Below are 21,385 nucleotides of genomic sequence, written 5' to 3' on the forward strand. Positions count from 1 at the left end.
CTGCAAAAAGCAGCTGGAAAGCAGCAGAATAACAGTGCAGAAGCTACTCAAAGGCATTAGAAATGCTGAGATCAAACATAATTCATGTCATGCAAGAGTCATTCCTGATCTGGAAAGCAGAAATGATCTGGAAAGCAGAATCAGACTAGAGAAACAGGAATGTTTTCCAAAGCCAGAAGCAAGAAAATATTAATTGTGTTCTTCTTATTGACAGCCTAAATGCAATAAGCACTAACCCATACCATAATTACATGACAGAATGAGATCAAGCAAATCAAAAATATTTAAGAACTCCTAACACCGAGCACATGACTTAGGTTTAGAACAAACTATTAGCTTGTAGTCTTCAAAGATTCAGAGTTTGCTCTGAGTAATGTCATCATAGTGTGCTGAATGTGTAAACTTCTATGCCTTTAAGAGAGTTAGAACCTAAAGCAAGATGCTCTTGTTCTCATGGTGGAGTGCATTTGCAAACATCCAAGATACTGTCCTACAAATGACACAATGATTTTTTCCTAAAATGCAAATGAAGGAACCTGGTTTGTACAAAAAATACACTATAGTACTTTTCTCTTATGATTATTTACATACTTCTGCTATTTGTTCTGTATTTTAAGTTAATGCAACAACTCTACAGACATACATTAGAGAACAAAAAGAGTTTTAAACACAAGAGTCAAATGCTCAACAAGGAGGGATTCTAAAGTGATTGCAGTCTACAAATGCCTTTCTCTGTTTGGATTCATCTGTACTGGCACTGACAGCAACAGGTGTTGAAAATAAAAAAGAAAACAAAAAGTGTGCAGAAATAATTTAATGGCACCTCTCATCATTTCACAGACATGACAAAGCATTTAGGAGCTGCATCTGTCCATTAGTAGTACTGGGGAAAGTGCTTGAATATGGAGAGGGATGAACTTTGTTTTATGTGAATGGGGAATCTGTTCTACAACAGCTGTACCCTCTGTGAGATATAGCTGTCCCTCCAAACTGTTTTGTTAATGTTGCAGAAGAGGTTGAGATTCCTAGACTGAGTATTTCTAATGTTATGTGATTGCTGATGTGCAGTAAATCCATCAGTAATGGGTCGGAGGATGCTCTGTAAGCCAGAAACAAGAAAACCCTTAGCAGTCTGTAGGATACAGAGTATAGTGCCAGACCTTTGAGTTGGCCCATGTAAGACATGCTGTTTAGGCCTTGTATACTTTTAGTAAGGTATCTCTGTGGGTGTTCCAGTTGTTGCATCTGCTTAGACAGATTCATGTCAAAGTGGGAATTATATTCAAGACTGAACTAATGCCAGGAGACAATGACATCCACAGATATATAGATGCAATCCCTTTGTTTAAAAGCTGTGCAAAGTAAATGGGCTTTTTTACAACAATGGACACATGTTGGTCAAAAGTTAGGTCACTGTCCCCATAAGTTCACAAATCCCAAACAACTAGGTCACCTCTTAGGGGCATAGTGTCAATGCGGTAGCTCCCTGGGGTACATGACTTCCTAAAGGATATAATAATGCATTTTTTTTAATTTAGTTTCAGTCCATGATATTGGCACCAGATATTTATTTGGGACAAATCTTCCTGCAGAATGGATAAGCCATTTTGGGATTTAATAACTGCTCTTAGCTTGCACTGAACTGCAAACTCAGTAAACTTAAACTTCACTAATATATATGCAGTTCGGTGTACAATATTCAAAATGAACATCAGAAAAATGCCTGAAGTACCACCAATACTGTTACTGTTAGACACAGCAAACTGAACACAAGCACACAAAGTACAATTTTCAATGGCTGCTCAAAAAAAAACCCAATCAATTAAGGGAAAGTCAATTACTAGTAGAAAGTAACATAGGAATGATACTAGGGACACAACCTCAGGAACCATAAAATGCATACCCATGTATAACTTCATGTATACATACATAAAAGTTCTTGACACCCATTACAAGCATTGACTAATGTTCATCTCCCATACTGAGAAGGACTATACACAATAACCCTGGTATATATCTACATCTATCATCCATTTGTAAAGACTAGCCTTAAAGGAAGATAAAGCAGATTCATGTGACAAAACCCCGGTATCCAAAATACTGAAAATGAAAACAAAAATGTTTTTTTTTTCTTTCTGCAGGGGGTTTGTCCCATCCCCTGACATCTCTTGCTAATTGTATACAGTAATGCCAAGATTGCAATGAAGCAAGGAAAGGGCCAGTTCCCCAGTCTCTGCTGTATGAGAATCACACACTGTAGATTTTCCATTTATCCTTATACGTTGAAGGTTGTGCGTTAGGCCCGGCAAGCCAGCATGTAAAACTCTACTGCCAATCATTAGCGGACCGGAGTTCCGCTGGCGACTAAAACGGGAAAAGAAAAAGCAACACACACACTGACATTTTAGTTTGACATTGTCTCTCTTGACATTTACAACTGTTGAGATACTGTCATGCACCCAGACAAAGTAGTACTTTCTCATAGGCTGGCGAGAAACCTACTCCTCCAGTGAGTCATCCTTATTTGTTGGTGTATGTTTAGGTCACTAGTACAAGTGTTTGTAGGCATACTGCTTTTGCTAAAAAATAGGACGTCAAACAGAATGGGTCTTTCATGGCTTGAAATAACAGACACAGACCACCTCAAAGCAGCTGTTAGGTTAGACAGTATACAAAGAATTGTGCTAATCTATCAAGAGAGTTGAAAAAATTAAGGACTCTAAATTCCTTGGTTAAAAAGAATCATTAGGGCCATTCCAGTTGAATGATATGCTTGGATTTCTGTGTACCAAATCGGGCACTATATTCAGTGATGGGTCTGATAAGGGAAGAGTACCAGTGGCAAGATGACTTCTTTAGATCTTGATCATATTCCCTTAGGAATTAAATAGGTGATTTCCTGACTATGGTGGAAACATGATGATTGAATAAGACAGAGATGTCCACATAAGTCCATAGGTCTCCAATGACCATATCTGCCTGAAGAGGAGCACCATTTCTAATATATGAGGTGGAAGCAGCTGTTTTGCTATGCTGTACTTTTTTTGCAGTGGGGTTGGCATTCTTCAGTACACCAAGTGTATATTCCAACCCTTGTTGGAGTGGTTTAGTTCACTGGAGCTCTGGATAATACTGCCTAACTTGCAGCAGTCAGTAAATATGGTCAAGCACACTTCTGGGATACTGGTTTAAACAGCTGCAAAATAAATGCCAAACAGGAGAGGGCCCAGCACTGATCCATGTGGTACCACACTAGTTACAATTTTATTTTCAGAAAGGGTACTAACAACTTTCACAACCTGGATTCGACTGAACTGCCAATTTGCAATCGAGCAGACAATGGTGCAGTTTAAGTTACTTTTGCCTAATTTTTAATAATACCAGCAAGGAGATAGTTTCAAAAGTCTTGGCTAGGTTGACATACGCAGTGTGCATAGAATGCCCACTATACAAAGATTGTGTTACCAAGTTCATAAGAATGTACTCCTTCACAAAACAAAAGGGTGTCTAGACCAGTTAAAGATGCCTATGTCTGTATAATGGACTTCTGCTATGATACTTTCCATGGTTTAGAATATAAGGCTAGAGAGGCTGATGGGCCTATAAATATATGGGTATGTAAAGGGGCCATCCAAAAATGAATCCAAGTATCTAGGATAGGAATAGAACCCACACCACACCATTTCAGTGTCAAAAGCGAAAGATGCCCGTTGAGCCACTGTCACTTTTATAACACAAGGCCTTCCAATAGATGTCAAGTCTGTGCTCCTTTTAACAGGCAGTGCCAAATGCAGACTCAATCACTCCAGGTACAGAATTTTGTAGTAGACTCAGTGCCACAATATGTATGACATCTCTGTTGTAGCTATGATCAGTAGCCCAGATTTTTTTTATTTATTTAGGTTCAGTGTGTAGGCACACTTATTTCAAAGTATATGAATGCTTACAATTCCAAATCAAGTTACATACACTCAGCAGGTCAGCAACTTATCACATTTGTGAAAAAATGATTGCTGTTTCCAGAAGTGGCTTTGTCATCAGTATGCAAAATATGTTTCTGAAGGACAGACTGTGAGCGCAAGTATTGTGCTTCTTTCCTAAAAAAAATAAAAAAATAAAAAAGGGTGCTTGCTTTGCCACAGCTAGAAATCCTAGCGCCCTTATGTATCAGAACCTTAGCTTTCTAAGAAATGCAGTTGTGCACCAGTCCTCTAACAAGGTTGTAAGACACTAAGAGGTCATAGAAAGTGTTTACCATACTACAGCCTCCTGAAGCTGAAATCTGCCAAGGTAAAGTAATAGTGGGGTCTCAGTCCACAATTCTCAACTGTACCGAATTCCTCAGTACTTACTGGTTTTGAGGTCAAAATAATGGGGTGCCACGAATTCCTGAGTGGCCCCTTTAATTCCCTGTTTTTTTTTTTTTTTTGGGAGAATTTTTGCTGATGTCATCACATGCAAGGGAGTGTTCGTGAGTAGACTGCCAGCCTGTCGGAATTCGTCTGAGGGCTCAAGGGGGTGTGTACTGCTGTCCGTTTCTGTTTATCTTTATGGCAATGTGTTGCAGACATTGCAGGCAAGCCGTTCATTACTACAGCAGTATCAGTCGATGGACTCAGACCGGTCAATCATGAGAAAATATATCACTAGTGCCAGTTCTTCCCCTGGCTTCTCCAGGTAAAAGACAAAAAGAAAATGACAATGCAGTGTGCAATGCTTCATGTGCGTCTGTGTTGTACTGTTATCTGTTAGTGTTACTAATTTGCTTCTCAGGTTAAGAGCTATAAATGTGTACTACATACAAATTGAAAGCATAATTTATTCATGGCGCTATAATTTTTCCCGCAAATTTAGGCTTGCTCCTGCAAGTATGTATATTATTAAGTAACTCAGCAAAATCTCCAAGACTGGGATTAATTGGGAGTGGAACCACAGTGAACTCACGGATTCTTTTTTTTTATTTATTTATTTATTTTTTTTTGGGGGGGGGGTGCTGTCAGGTGCCCACACTGTTAAGTCCTAACAGCATTCAGAGCTAGTATGCTCAAGTCAATTAAAAATAGTTATGATGAAGATTTTCTCTCCAGTCGAGAATAATCCATAGAAAGAACATTTGGCTAGGCAGGCTATTTTGTAGTCATGCAGACAGTTCCCCAGTGATATATTATGGTATGCTGCAGGTGGCATCCTGTCAGAGGTCATAGACAAAATGCTTACACAGCTCATGTGCAGGGCTCAAAAGAGCCACACCCCTGGCATCTGCATAAAATAAGCAATGCTCTGCCAATTTACTAAAACTATGCACTGGACTCGTGCCATGTCTGCATGTGTTAGCCCCTGTATTTTATAGTGGTAAATATAGTGAGAGGTCTGGCATGCTTTCACTGATTTGCAAATGCATTAACATAGCACTGCCCTGCTTATAGCTAGGTGTGTGTGTGTGTGTGTGTGTGTGTGTGTGTGTGTGTGTGTGTGTGTGTGTGTGTGCGCGTGTGTGTGTGTGCGCGTGCGTGTGTTTTTGTATGTAATGTAGTTAAACTATAGTCTTTTAGTCTACACTTTTGTGACACGGAGAGGAGAGAGAGGAAGCAGGTAAGACTGTTTTTACAAAATGGCCCATGCATTTTCATTGCCATCCTGAAAGTCCGTCATTTGCTTAATCACATAACACTGCTCTTAACTTCACTTCAGTCTTACTATTTACTAATGAAAATGCAAAGTCAAAGCCCCACTCCATGATCATGTATGCCAGCCCTTGTCTTGCTGAAGGGATCGGTGTGGTGGGGGAAATGTTTCATTTTGGTGTTTGTACATATTTTTTGAAAACATACTGCTGAAGGGATTAATGGAGGTCTGGGGGAAATGTTTCCTTTTGGTGCTTGTGCATTCTTGAAATTACTGAAGGGAAGGATTGCTGCGGGTGATGTTTCATTTTAGTGCATGACTGATTGTGCATACTTGAAACTACTGAAGAGATGGATCACTGGGGGAAAAGTTTCATTTTGGTCTTTGTACATACTTGGAAACATACTGCTGAAGGGATTAGTGGGGGTCTGGGGGACATATTTCATTTTGGTGTTTGTGCATACCTGAAACTACTGATGGGAATTAAGCTTTTGGCTTTTTTGCTATGGGTCCGTTTCTCATAAAATTGCAGTTTTCTGGCAAATCACTGGCAGTGGCAGATCTTTGAGGGCTGAAGTCATAAAACGGCAGGCAGCAGACATTACATTTGATTTTCAGACTTCATCCTTCAGAAAATTCATGCTATGCAAAATCTGTTATTTTGTCAACAGTCTATGTTTGGAAGAGCAGTATTTAAAAAGTGTCACTAACTATTTCTGTGCCTTTGTTTAGTCTCCCATTATTTGTGGCTTTGTCCAGATTTCTTGCTTTAAGAGATTGAGAGGTTTGGCCATAATACCTGCAGTCATATAATTAAATAATTAATTGTATGAAGCTCTGCATCTGTGCCTTTTGCCGATTTTAATTTCAGTTTACCCATTAGTGACTAATGATGGAATGCATAATATTGCAGTTCACATATCTCACAGACTGTTATGGGGTGCTGGGTGGTGATTAATAGCATAACATAATGAATAAGAAACTGCAATGTAATGTTAGTTTTCTAGATGACTTTTGAAACTGTATTATTACACAGATCTAAGAACACATGGTGTTTCTTATTGAGGCAGGCACCCCACCCTACAACTTTTTATAAGTATATTCATGGAAAACATTGAATTATATTAAGTTATCAAAAGAACTTTTTTGCAAGTATAAAGTAAAAGATTTTAACCATCCAGTGAGCTTTGTAGCTGAAATTGGTAGCAAGCTGACAGTAATTGTTTCATATTTTACCCATAGTTTGTGTACGCTGTGGTTGCTAATAATATTGCACCTGTGTTGCTTCAGATGTTAATATATATAAAACAGTTTTATACTGGTTATATTTTGCGTTATTTAATATTAACGTAGAAGGCTGAATTGCAGTTAATTTTATTTTTATAAAAGAACATTTTATTTTAGTTTTGCACAAGTTCAAAGTCTGATACAAGTTTAAATATTAATATAAATAAAACAGTATTGCTCTTCTGTATATTTTGTGTTTCATGATCATATTTTGTCTGTTCTTTAATCTGCATTTAAAAGTGTGCATGCCACAATTCCACCGAAGTGGGCAGGGTTACATAATTATGTATGCAAACTGTATGTTAATCAACATACAGGTTTTTGGCCAGTTGTACTTATTTTTATGGGCCTTTGACCAGATTGTTGATGCTTCCAGGTTAAGAGGTATGGGTATCACTTTAATATTAGACAGCAAAAGATGTCAGCCACCCAAGAGGAAAAATAGGCATTAAACAGAAGTGGAAAAAATAGCTTCTCTTTTTTGTCATTTTGGTATGCATGAAAACTTAAGTTATAAAGAAAATTATAGTACAGTTTCACATTTTATTATTCTTCCTTTTCCAGTACAAAGTGGCCAACATATAAATGTCGCACTGTTTGACTAAAGCTGACCAGAAATGCAGGAATCTGAAAGGCAATGCAATCTCTTCAGTTTGTTCTACAGCATTTTCTAGACAGTGACAAGATGGCTAATAGATGATGCATAACCCTTACGTTAAGTGGAATGACAACCCAGTTCAGATCACTAAATAACACCTGAGAAAGAAATTTAAAGTGGAATATGGCTTTTTACAGAGTAATGAGAAATGTTGGAGAGAGGGAGAGGAACACTGAACAAGCAAAAGAGCACACAAGCAGGTAAACAAGAATTTAAAAATTAGAATTTCAGTACAAAACACAGTAGGCGGCTTTCAAGCCAAAGGAAAAAAAAATATATATATATATATGTATATATATATATATATATATATATATATATATATATATATATATAAAACTGGGGTGGTGGTGCTGCGGTAGCGTTGTCGCCTCATAGCAAGACGTTGCCCCGTTCGATTCTCAGCTAGAGCGTCTTCTGTGTGGAGGCATACATGAATGGGGCGTGCCTTCGTTGAAGGTTGTGCATCAGGGCTGGTAACCCAGTACGTAAAAATCCGCTACCAATCATTAGCGGACCGGAGTTCCGCTGTGGCAACCCCTAACCGGGAAAAGCCGAAAGACACAAACAATATATAAATACATATCAGAAATAATAACAGTTCAGCTAAGACCTGTCTGATGTGGAAATATGAAGGACTACCTGGATTAAATTCATTAGAGCTGAGCAGAAAAAAGTGGTTAGCATTACCGGCTACACTATAAAGGGTTCCAAGTAAAAAAAATGTCAGCTGATGCACATAGTTGCACACAGAATATAGAAAGTATGACATCCAGTTACGTACCACTGAAAAGTTACAAAGGCTAAAAAACAACTAACAAAGCTGACAGGCTGGTAAAGAACGCACTAAAGCACCAACGAATTCAAAAATAAAAAATAAAACTAAATTAACACCACTGCTGAAAGCACGAAAACTGTGAATAAAACACAAACAGCAGCAGGTACAATTGGTAAGCGTTTTCACAGTCATAAGACTTGTTTCCTCAGACCTAACATATAACACTTACTACCATCTATTTAAAACCCTGTCTAGCCAATCAAAAAATAGATTCAATTTAACAATAAAACAAATCATTAAAATTACTCATGAAAAACACAACACTCTATATAAAAATACATCTAGGACAAAAGTATAACCATTGCTAATGGTTACACTCCTGTTATATTTAATATGACAAATAACTAAACAAAAATAAAGGCTAAAAAATACTGTAGTACAGGATTATGTCAATTTTGTGCTAAAATAACATACTTCCTTGATACACTTCTTAAGGCACTGAAATGTTTGGAAAAAAAAAACAAACAAACATAACTGACAGAGAAGACATAATGAAAACAAAATTTTAAGTTATTAAAAATATCTATGCAGATCAGTGACCAAGGACCACCGACCTGGGGACTAGCCAGTAGATATAAAGACATGACTGACGTGATCTAGTGGTGACATTACAAATTTAATGTACCTTGTGCATAAAAGAGGACTTCCCTAGTGCTCAGGCTAAATTTCCCTGTCAATCTAAATATCAACCTTGGTATCCCCTAAAAAAGTGAATAGTGACTCAATAGGCTCTCTCTGGTCACATTACACAAAATGTCATACGAAGAAACCAAAATAGCCAAAAGGAAGCAGAATTTCCTAAATGGGATGACACAGGCTACAAAAAACTTTTTTCTATAATAAATAATATAGTCTATAAAGTTTTTTTTTTTTTTTTTTTTTTACATAGGAACCAACGAACCTACCATAGAGTCAAAAATCTCTTCACTCTAATTATATGACTAAATATTTTCTTCAGTGAACATGCTCTATTTGTTGACTGAGGGATGTATACAAGAAAGGGGGGGGGGGTCCCATGTCTCAGTGTTAGAGCAAATCTGATAAGGAGGAAAGATGAAACAGACCCAGCACATGAACCAAAAGCACTAATCCAGTGGATGTCAGATCCTTCCATGAGTGGAACTAAACTGCCGAGTTGCAGCCCTCCTAAATAAAAGTACTAAATTTTATTTTGTAACTTGCTGTTTTTTTTTATAAACATTTGATTTTCCAGTTCTAGACTCAGACCAAATTTCTGTTTCTATAAAGGAAAAAAAAAAACTCAGCAAAGTTATCACTAAAACAGCCAAGTGGTTTTGTGTATGGCCCCAAAGACAATAAAGTTATTACACCTTATTACAGCTCCTCCTGCTCTTACTGGTGGACTGAAATGACAGTTCAGTGGCAACTATTTGGGCTGCTAGATGAAACAGCAAGCAGCCATTCCCATTGGCTCAGGCTGTATAAGGTGACTGGTGCCTGAGGCAGTCTAAATCAAATGTGAAAGCACTGACAAATGGGAGATGGGACTCGGTGTGTGTGTGTGTGTGTGTGTGTGTGTGTGTGTGTGTGTGTGTGTGTGTGTGTGTGTGTGTGTGTGTGTGTGTGTGTGTTTTCTTTACTTTATTGTGCCTTTGTTTAGTGGGATAGCCCATGTGGGTTTAGCATACACCCCTTTTCAGTGAAGGTCAGGTAAGAAAAGCTCTGTATATTGTACAATCATGAACGTTTAAACACAAATTAGCGAATTATACACAATATATAATTATGCATAAAAGAGATTAAGCACAATCAAATCAGAAATTATACTTAGTACAGGAATCTACATCTAACATATGTTATCACATACATATAAGAAGGAGATGTTTATACAGAGAAATAGTTTACTAGCAGACAAATTACTTTATAGGAATACATTAGTCTCAGTAAAGTTCCTTGGTGTAGTAAAATAATTTTTTGTGAAAAATTACGTCTAAGAGAAAAAAATATATATTAAGATGACAGTAATAGAAAGGCACAGACAGAGTAGGAGAAAACTACTGTAATGAGAAAGAAGTGAGGAAAGGAGTACTTTCAGGATCTGTTCTAAAGATAAGAACAGATAACATACACTGGCATCATGGCAGTCAGCCTGCTGAGGTGCAGGAGCAGATCCATTTTTCTCTCAAGTAACATTTTAATTGTTTTTTTTTTTTTTTTTTTTTTTTTATGGGATTTTCATTTTGGTCTGTTTTCAGAGCTAAGGGGATACAGTTCCATACTTTTGAAATTTTGTTTGAGTACAGAGAGTCCCCTGCAAAAAGTACAGTTGTGTACACTTAGCATAAAGGTAGATGTTTGAGTGTATTCACTGTTGCAGTCATCACACTTGGGTTATCTGCCAGCAGGTAGCCCTCAGTCAGCTCGAATACCTGAGACTTAGTATTTTTCTGTCGGTTGCTGTCGCTTCAGGACTGACATCAGGTCATCAGGGGTATAAAAACAGGCAGCCAACGCCATTACATCAGTTTTTCTTGCCCCAAATGTCAGGAGCCTCCAAACAGGGAGTTAAGTTATGGTGGAAAAACACCACCAGTAAAAAGTAAATACCAATAGCCCTGTAAGGGGTGAGTAAGAGAAATAGAAAAGGAGAGAGAGAGTGAGAGACAAGGGGGCTGGAGGGTGGAAAACCAGGACTGCAACAGTGAATACACTTGAACATCTACATTTATGCTAAGTGTACATGACTGTACTATGTTCTTCGTGTTTCACTGTTGCAGTCATCACACACGGGTTGATTCACAAAGCTGAAGAATGGGTGGAGGCAGTCAAGAAGAGTTGGGGCTGGCTAGTATGCCCTGCAGGACTGCTGTTGCAAAACCCGCCTTGGATTTGGAAAAGATAGGCAGGTGGTAATACTTGGTGAAGGTGTAAAGAGAACTCGAAGTAGCAGCTTCCAGGATGTCCCTGGTAGGGCCTCCCCTGAGGAATACTGTAGAGGATGAAGTTTCCCTAGTGGAATGCATTCTGACCCCCAGAGGGGGTGGTTTCCCATGGTGTTTGTAACAGAAATGGATACAGTGCACTATTCATTTGGAGATGATTTGTTTTGATATAGCCTTGCCCTCTGCCCCTGGTGCAAAGCTGACTAGTAAGTCAGATTTCCTGAACAGCTTCATCCTATCAAGGTAGAATCTAAGATGTCTGTGCATATCTAATGAGTGCAGGATCCTTTCCCCCTTATTTTGAGGATTAGGGAAAAAGGTGGGCAAATGGATAGATTGGTTGACAACCACACTGGACACCACTTTAGGCATAAAAGTAGGGTTACCCTGTCTGGATGAAAAATAATGAAGGGTTCACGGCCATAAATGCTTGTAGCTCAGACACTCTTCTAGCTGAAGTGATGGCCAAAAGCAAGGCTGTTTTCCAAGACAGGAATTTTAACTCTGCTGACGCTGCAGGCTCAAAGGGGGGGGTAGCGTGAGCTTTTCCAATGCAAAGTTAAGGTCCCAAGCAGGGGTGGGGGCTCTTCCTAGTGGCCTTATGTTGTTAGCCCCTCTCATAAACTGTTTGATGAGAGATAGAGAGAGAGAAGATAGGTGTCTCAGTGCTGTAATGAGCAGAGATGGCAGAGGCATGGATCTTAATGGAAGAGAAGGATAGCATCTGTGGAGTACGTCTGCTAGGTAATCCAGGATGAGAGGTAAGGAGAGCTGTGCTGTGTCTGCTCCTTCAGAGTGAATCCAGGAACAATACCTTTTCCACTTATCAGCATAGGATTTCCTTGTACTAGGTCTTCTGGTTCACGAATGACATCCAGCACCTGCTTGCTTAGGCTGGCCACTGGAGGAGAATTCAAGGAATAAGCCAGGCAGCGAGGTTCAGGGTTTGCAGTTGTGGATGCAAGATCTGTCCCTCCTGCTGAGTGAGGAAGGTTGGGATCTGGGGTAGGTGCCATGATGGCACCGGTGACAGACTGCGCAGTAGTGGGTACCTGTGTTGGCATGGCCAGTCTGAGGCAATCAGGATTGCCCTTGGTCTTTTCTGTCTTATCTTGAGTAGTACTCTTGTAAGAAGAGGCAGAGGGGGAAATGCATAGATTGAGAGGTTTACCCACTGGAAGGATAGGGCATCCACTTTTCAGGTCTTGCTGTGAGGTACCCTGGTTCAGCATTTGCTGAGCTGGTGATTGTAAGTGGAAGCAAATAGGTCCACCATCAGGGTACCCCATTTCTGGGATAGAAGACTGAAGGTGTTGAAGATCTAATTGCCACTCGTGTGAGTCTAGGAGATTTCTGCTCAAGTCGTCTGCCAGAGAGTTTTGTTTGCCTGGCAGTAATTGAGCTTGCAGATGAATATGCATGTCCAAGACTGTGTTCCACAGGGTCATAGCTAGCCTGCAGAGTGGGTAAGAGTGGGTTCCTCCCTGCTTGTTGATGAACCATATCACTGTGGTGTTGTCGGTTTTTATTAGAAGGGGCCCTGGTGAGAGTAGGGATCTGAAAGCTGTCAGAGCATGCTGAACAGCTAGCTTCTCTTTTTGGCTGATGTGCAGATGAATTTGGTTTGGGCTCCAGTGGCCCTGAATGCACCTGCCATCCAGATGTGCCCCCCAGGCAGAGTTTGATGCGTCTGTGGTTAGGGTCTAGGTGGCGTGGGGTTGTGTAAAGGGAAGTCCCTTGTTGTGGCTGCATGCTGCTGCCCACCAAAGAAACTCTGTCCTGAGACAAGGTATAATAGGTATGACAGTTTCCAGGTCCTGAGAATGTTTGCACCAAAGACTTTTTAAGTACCACTGAAGTTTCCTCATATGCAGTCTGGCATATGGAATTAGTAGAATGCAGGAGGCCATGAACCCTACAGCCTGCAGGATTTTACTTGCAGATAGCTGGGTTCTGGTGGCCATTTGAGCGAAGAAGCCTATCAGATAGGCTTGTTTTTCTGGAGTAAGGAATGTCATCTGGGATGCTGTGTCCAAGCTTGCTCCCAGGAATACAATCTTTTGACTGGGGACTAGTTTTGATTTCTTTTCGTTGATAGTGTACCCCAGGGAGGTTAGAATGTCCTTTACAAATGTCAGGTGCTGCAGCAGCTTTTCCTGACTGTCTGCCTGAATCAGGCAATCATTCAAGTAAGGGTATATTTGAATCTTTCTCTGTATGCAATAGACAATGGCTGGTGCCAGCTTTTGTGAAGACTCTGGGAGCAGTGGATAAGCCAAAGGGAAGTGCAAAGAACTGATAATGCATAGATCCTGCCCTAAAATGTAGATATTTCCTGCATGAGTCCCTGATAGGGATATGCAGATAGGCGTCCTTTAGGTCTACGATGGCTAACCAGGCATCTTTGGACAGCATAGGGAGAAGCTGCTGTAGAGTGAGCATTTTGAATTTTGATACCACCAGGAAGGTGTTTAGAATAGATATATCTAAGATTGGGCACCAGGTGCCCTCTTTTCTGGGTACCAGGAAAAGTCTGGAATAAAAACCTTGGCCTATCTGTTCTGCAGGAACAGGTTGAATTGCCCTCATGGAGAGCAGGGATTGAACTTGGTTTTGTGCCTCTGCCCACTGGTTTGGAGGAATGTCTGGGAACCCTTTTGGGGTTGGCAGCATGTGGAAATAAAATTTGTACCCCTGGGTAACTATGTTGAGGACCCATCGATCGTTGGTGATGGAGGTCCAGTTTTTTGCATGGTGGGGAAGTTTTCCTCCTGGGGCACAAGCAATTGGGCAGAGGTTAGGAGTGGAGTTGAGAAGTCATTGTGAATTCTTTCCGTAAGGGGGTGGCTTAGCACTCCCTGTTTTAGAAGTGGAGGTACTCCATTGCTTAGATCTCTGCATACCCTGACACTGTAATCTGGGGGGTCTGTTTCCCCTAGGTCTAGTTTGAGATGGCCTTGAGGGGGCTGGAAAGGACCAATGTTTCGAGGGGCAATGCCTACTGAATCTTGGAGGCTGCACTTACAAAAAAACTTTGACTGTCTGCATTGTCAGCCTTTTCTTCCATATTTTTTTAAAACCTCTTCTGCTTTGGTGCCAAACAGATTGTCCTTGTTCAAAGGAGCATCCAGTAATTTTGATTTGACATGGTCTGGCAGGGTCTGCTCCTTAAGCCAAGCATGCCTTCTAAGTACAGAACCTGTGACTGCTGCCCTGCAAGATGCTTCTAGGGTGTCAAACCCACATTGCAGGGTATGCTTGCCGACTTGTGTTGCAGAATGCATAAGCTCATGTAATTCTTTATTTTCTGCACAGTCAGGAAAGGTAGATAATTTTTGCTTAATAAGTTCCATAGTATGTTGCTGGTATTTCAGGATGTGGAACTGGCAATTCAATGCTCTAATGGCGAGAGTTGCAGAGGTGTAAACTTTTTTACACCATCTGTCTAAGGCTCGGGAATCCCTATCCAAAGGGGTGGGATTCTTAGCTATAGTTACTTTTATTCCTTTAGGCCCTTAGGAGATGACCTCTGGGTCAGCAGTAGGATTTTTGAAAAGAAATTTGTGAGAGTCAGGGACTCTATAGTACATGTCTGGTTTCCTTGGAGCAGGGGGTAAAGTATCAGAAGTTAGACTGGATTCCATAAAAACATCATCCAGAACATCCAGAACAGGAGGAATAACTAAGAATCTGTGCTGTGGTAAATCTAAAAATTCCCTGAGTCTCTTTTTGGACCGAGGATAATCCTGACATTCCCAGTAGAAACGCTCTCTCAAAGTATGTAGGGTTTCACCAAAAGAAAAATCCTCTGGAGGGGTAGCAGGATGAATGATTCCTCTGCATCTTAATCCTCACAGGCAGATAAAGGCATATCTTCATATTCAGAAACCTCAGAGTCGTCTAACTCTTGGTCAGTTAAAGCTGTTGGGGACAGGTCTCCTTTTCTCTTAGCAGGGGAAGGCTGGCTTCCCCTAATCAGCATGATCAGGTCTTCTGCCATTTTAAGCATTTGAGATTGTGGCAAGGAAGCAGGCGCTTGAGCTTGGGTCATCAGTTTTTTAGGTGTAGCTCGTACTCTTGGCCTTAGAAACTCGGTAGTTTTAGAAAGAACTGAAGATGCAAAAGTAGTCGTCGGTTTATGTCAAATATCAGTAATGCGAAGAACTTACTCGGAAGCCAGTGTCTGCAAAGCGGCTCCAGACTCATCCAAGGTAGAGACATCCGCAGGTTCCGTAGTCAAAGAAGAGTCTCTGGGCATACCAGACTTCAAATAGGTCTTGGCAGTGGCCTACGAATCCATCAAAGCGGGCATCAGGGGCAGTAAAAGCACCTCACTGAGTACCGGCGAACTAGTGACTAGCTTAGAAGCATCATCGGCAGTTTTGGAGCTGTGCGGTCTGTCTCTGTCTTTATCCTTACATTTTTTTCAAAAGATTGGTAAATGGGTGGCTTACTGAAGCCATTTCAGAATAGGGAGATCAAGACCGAAAGTATTTAGCTACAATAAGGGCCCGATGACAAATAGTTTGTGCATTGAACAAAGCACAAAACCAACAGCGAGGTATATCATGGTCTGAGCCTAAACAGGTGATGCAGTAAGAACGGAAATCTCGGTGTGGTATTTGCTTTCCACAGGCGAGACAATTGTTAACTTTTTCTGACATCGGTTAGAGCAAGAAAAAAAGGATCCCCAACAGGGTACTTACCTTTAGAAGACTTCAGGATGATTCAATTTGGAAACAAAACTCAGGTAGCAGCCGACCGGCACTCCTGCGAACTGCTTCTGCTTCGGGCTCCTCGGCAAGAAAGACTGATGTAATGGCGTCAGCTGCCTGTTTTTATATGCCTGACATCAGTCCTGAAGCGACAGCAACCGACGCAGAAATACTAAGTCTCTGGTATTCAGGCCGACTGAGGGCTACCTGCTGGCAGATAACCCAAGTGTGTTGACTGCAACAGTGAAACAGGAAGAACATCTGTAAGATTTTTTTAAGGTGAGCAGAGATTTGCTTTTTGATCTTGGTTGACCTTCAGATGAATAGAGTTTTAGGACTCTTTTTTTCTTCATGGTTGGACAGTTGTCTGGTTTATACAAGATTTTGTGTATGCAATACCAAGTTGAGATAAAGGTATGTAGTGGGGTAGTTCTAACCAATTAATTTCCCTGAGTGCTAGACAGTGATGTGACAGAGTGATTGACTGCTGCAAATTTGGCAGTGCTGTTATAACATTGTACTAGCTCTGCCAGAAATGTGGATTACTGGTTACTGAAAATGGGGTAAGCATACAGAAGAGAGGGTAGTAAAGTAAGCAGCTACTATACATTTTCTGGCATCATCAGTAAAAAATTATTTTACTCCGTATAAACAGCCTAGTTTCTGGTTTGTTTTCTTATGGCTTGGTTAATGTGTTTATCACATTTCACCTGGTCATAAATGATGACACCTATAAATTTAGAATGGTCAAATTGTTTGATCTTAGTGCTGAAAGCAGAGATGATGGTAAAATATGTCTTTTGGTTTGATTTGAGTTTGGGAGTAAATAATATTAATTTTGTTTCACAGAGATTTAGTAAGACATGATATTTGTTTAGCCCAAATTAAATAGAGGACAACACATGCTGGATTATGAGCTGAAATTTCAAGGATTAGTCCACAAAGGTAAATTGTCTTTAAAAGAGACTAAATATGTTTTTGTTGTACTATATGTTCTGCAATTTAGAAATATACAGGGCAGATGTAAGGAAAACCCAGTGTGACAAAAGAACCGAAAGTTGTGATAAGTGCGCACTGAGCAAGATAAGGAACTGTATCCTTAATCTGTGGTCCAGAAAGTGAAATGCCTCCATCTGGCAACATACACAGACTGAGCAGAATCATTTTGGACAGCCAGAACAACAACAAAAACCTTATCCTTAACCATAAACCTAGAGATCACAATTAAGTTACGATACAGTCATGACAATGAAGCATGCACAAATATAACAGTCTTGCTGCACTCATCTTAGACAAGTCAGGTTGAACAGGTCTTGAGGAAACTGGGATGGGTTTGAGGGAAGGGTGAGTACAGATTCTGGAGAAGAGAACACACAACCAGCAGGTAACAAAGAGCTGCTATGGCTGCCACCTTTGGAGGCTTCAGATATGCCTTCAGCAAAACCCACCAAACCAATATGTGGAGGAGAAGTGGAGATGATCTCCTAATTCTATGACAGGAGCAAGGAGCCTAGCCAAACTGCCTCAGGATCTGCCCTCAGACAGCAGAATCTTAGCAGTTTTGTGCAGATGCCAATGGTGAAGAGGTCAATTATGACAAGACAGACATTAACAAAATGATGCATGAACATGGAAACAAAAACATCACTCATCCATCTGAGTCAGTGTCCGCTCAAAAAAGTGCACTAAAGAAATCAAATGTACATTTAGGAGATGGGGGAAATGACCAGACTTGTTTTTCCATGCAGATGAAAAACTGTGCAGTTCAGATTTTCAGATCATGTGGAAAGCTTTTTCGTGAACTGAATGACTGATTCTTTGGAGACGGTGTGGATGCTATCAAATGAGATGCAATCTTGGGAGCAGAATGAAGACTTGTACTTGGATGGAGATTTGCCAGACTGGATAGCGGCTGAATTTGATAACCTTAATTTACAGAATTAATGCAGATGCTTCCATATTTGTGTCTGATTACTTTAGACTTGACGTAGGTCTAACTAGTCTGCTCATGGCTTGTTCTGATGTCCTGAGTGCTTTTACTTCCTCTCCACAGTGAACCATTAGCATACAACAGCAAGCTCCTATCTTCATTCACAGAGTCTACCAGACCCCCCCAGCCTCCCTCCATGTTTAACCTGACTCCCATCTGGGGGCAATGAAGATATCAATTACACTTCTGCAGCATTACACTGCAGCTGGGGAGTGTACCATATCTCCCACCACCCAATAGCAGTCTTGTGAACTCTACAGTTACTGACATGGGGAGGTGCATAAGCATTTTATAGATTGTGCAATCTCCCAAATGAGCATCATATTATTTATGTAGCACAGAGTCCCACTCCCCAACTCATAACACCACCAAGCCTAGGCTGCCTACCTCCACCAAGGATAGATGAGCTGATGCTGGCTAACTACACTCATCCTCCCCATACAGCCCTTCCAGTGCCTGTGTCTTTAATCAAATATGGGTCTTTGGGAAGGGAGTAACAGCTTTACCGTTCTTCACCACAAGGCAGATTTTTTTGGGGTGCTTTTATCTTTAGAACTATCAAATGTTTCTGATAGCAGAAGTAATTCCTTTGACTTTAAAGTGGGCCATGTGTATACAATACTCGGAAACTTTATCTATGATTTGGACACTACAGAGAGTTACTGCCTTACTTCTAGCCCACTCTTTACTGGAAAAGTGACCAGAAAAGTGATGTCCAAGCAGCATGTTGCCTTTTGTGATGGTCATGGACAATGGAATTAATTTCAGTCCAGGTTCTATGGACACCACAGCTCTGTAATAGCCCTCACTCAAGTGAGTTACAATCTCCAGTTGACATAAGAGTAATATATTATTCAATACTTGTCCCCTCCTTGCCCTTTCTGCTAGGCACAAATTATGACCTGATCCTCCTGGATTGTCTAAAGACCTAGTGTGGAACCTCTTTCCCAGACCTTCATTGGTTTGCCTCATAGCTCTCAGGATTAACTCAGACGGTTTTCTCTAGGGTTCATTTTTTCTTAGCTTGTTATATTAGCTGCAGAGACCCACTGAGTTCCATTTTTGGGTCAAAGTTTTTATTTACATGCATGCTTCCCCTTAAGGGCTTAGTTTAGTGGAAGCATTTCCAATATCATAGCTACACTGATAATACTTCTCTATATTTTTCTTTTCCTTAGCAGCAAGTGGACCAATCAGACCCTATTGTGAAATGTTTCAAAGATATTCTTACTTGGATGACAGCTACTGGTTGCAAGCTCAACCCATCAAAAACTGTTATCATGGTCTTTCATGTCACTTTTAGGCCCCCCCACAACTCAAGTCATTCCCCATCATGGTTTCACTACATGTGGTGAACAACTACTTCCTTGAAACATAGGACTGCACTCTGTTGTTATGATTCTTAGACTGTTTCCAATTCAATGACATTCCATATCATTCACTTGGTGGCCTCAAAGGAATGGTGCCCTTGAGAAACTGTTTCATGGTATGATTTGAAAAAATAAGTGGGTGAATATGCAAGCAAATTAAGATGACAGACACATGGATTTTTATGGAAGCCTAGCATACGCCAGAGTTCTACAGTTCTGCTGGAAGGCAGAAGAGCTGTGGCAGCCTGTCTTGGCCATGCAACAGTGTAAGAATCTTAGCCATTTTTGGAATTTATAATTTTCTGGTTTTTGGTGTCCTTTCTTCCTTGAGATTTGTAAGACATCCTAAGAGAATAGGTGTCTAGAAGATATAAGTATCATATCATCCACAGTGACAGTTTCAGTACATCCAAGAGGGGGTGTACAGCAGATCTTTTATTCAGTGTGAAAAGGTTCACTTTCAGAAGCAGCAACCATAGTTCTTCCTTAACCATGCTGTGGAGAATGGATAACTAGTGTTGTCTGGGCCAAAGGTGGGCTACTGGGATCACACTTGGTCTGTTCTCCTTGATTTGCTGAAGTACCCTGGGGATGAAGGATACGGGAAGAAAGGCACAGAGAAACAGACCTGTTCAGGGTAACAAAAAGGCATCTATCCTCCAAGGTCTTTTGGCCAGGACTCATGAGCAAAACATTTCAAGTTACCTGTTGTGTTCTGAAGCAAAAAGGTCTACGTCTGGCACACCCAAACTGTATGTCAGGCATCTACACATAAGGCTCTACAATTAACTTGCTGAGTGAATCTGCCAGGCAATTTTTCTGTTCCTGGTAGATAAAGGGTCCCTGTCATACCTCTTAACTGTCCAGATTTCCACAGAATGTTTAGATTTTTGCCTCATACTTTTGCCCTGTTCTTCATAAAATGTTGGTTTTCTGGCAAATCATTGAGGACTGAAGTCAGAAAATAATGACAGACATTTGACTTTCAAACTTCACACCCTACAGACAATCCATGCTAATGAAAAAACTGCATCTCACTTTTACTTACCACAGTGTCTCTACATACTTGACCCTAACCCTTCACACAAAGAGTTGAGCAGACAGAGGTTCCTCAATCCTTTGGTCCCCATGATCAGCTCTACAGATGCCTGAGCTGCTAAATGAAGTACTGCTGCCTGGTATGTAGTCACAGCTTTTTCTGTCTAAGCTAATAGAGCTGATCAGTCTCTCTCAAATCTGTTCTAATGTAAATATGTCCCAAGGCTAATTCTCCTTTTACATCAGAGGGATGATCAGACTTTTCCAATGAGAGAAGCAGGACAGTCAATGTCTGACCTAACAAATCCTCAAAACTACTGCAAAGTAGGAGTTATCCAGGTGGAAAACTACTGCAAAGTAGGGGTCATCTAGGAGAAAAATGTACTATCCCTGTACATTAGTCACATAAGGGAGAGACAGAGGGAAAAAGGGTTTCTAGCCCTAAGCATATGAATATGAATCTCTTCCCTGTAACTACATGGGAAAGGCCCATGCTGAATGGTTATAGGTGGAACAATGAGCTCATGAAATGCTATAAAGCAAAACTTGAAGATTTTACCAGTTGGAAGGCTGTATTAGGTCCACTGCAGCTGACAAGTAGCAATACTAGATGCTATTCAATAGCACCTAAATGACCATCTCCCACTCAGCAATAAAAACTACAGAAGTCAAATGCTGGGGCAGGACTGGCCAAAAGTCCACCTGGTATGAGAGAGAGGAAGTAGGGGTGAGATCAATCACTAGCACACTATGTTGGGCTCCGATAGAAGTGAGTTAAGGGGTGTGAACTCCTAGGCCTGAGTATAACCTCACTAATGTATCCTGGGACTCAAGGACTGAAAATGTGAAAGAAATGCCACATGATCAATTACTGCTGTAGTAACATTCTTCCTTCAAGGTGTCACACTGAAAACCTGGACCCAAGGCACATATCTCAGATCTTGCAGTTATCTGAGGATGA

At 40.6% G+C, this 21,385-nt stretch overlaps 1 protein-coding gene across 1 annotated transcript in view; it reads right to left on the minus strand.

Moving 5' to 3' along the window:
• LOC122811072 (diacylglycerol kinase zeta-like) overlaps positions 1–21,385 on the minus strand; it is a 3,109,428-nt gene that overhangs the window by 622,642 nt on the left and 2,465,401 nt on the right. The gene's annotated exons all lie outside the window — the stretch shown is intronic.

The sequence above is a fragment of the Protopterus annectens genome, chromosome 9.part0, assembly GCF_019279795.1.
Source record: "Protopterus annectens isolate FY-2018-M chromosome 9.part0, PAN1.0, whole genome shotgun sequence".
NCBI lineage: Eukaryota > Metazoa > Chordata > Ceratodontiformes > Protopteridae > Protopterus > Protopterus annectens.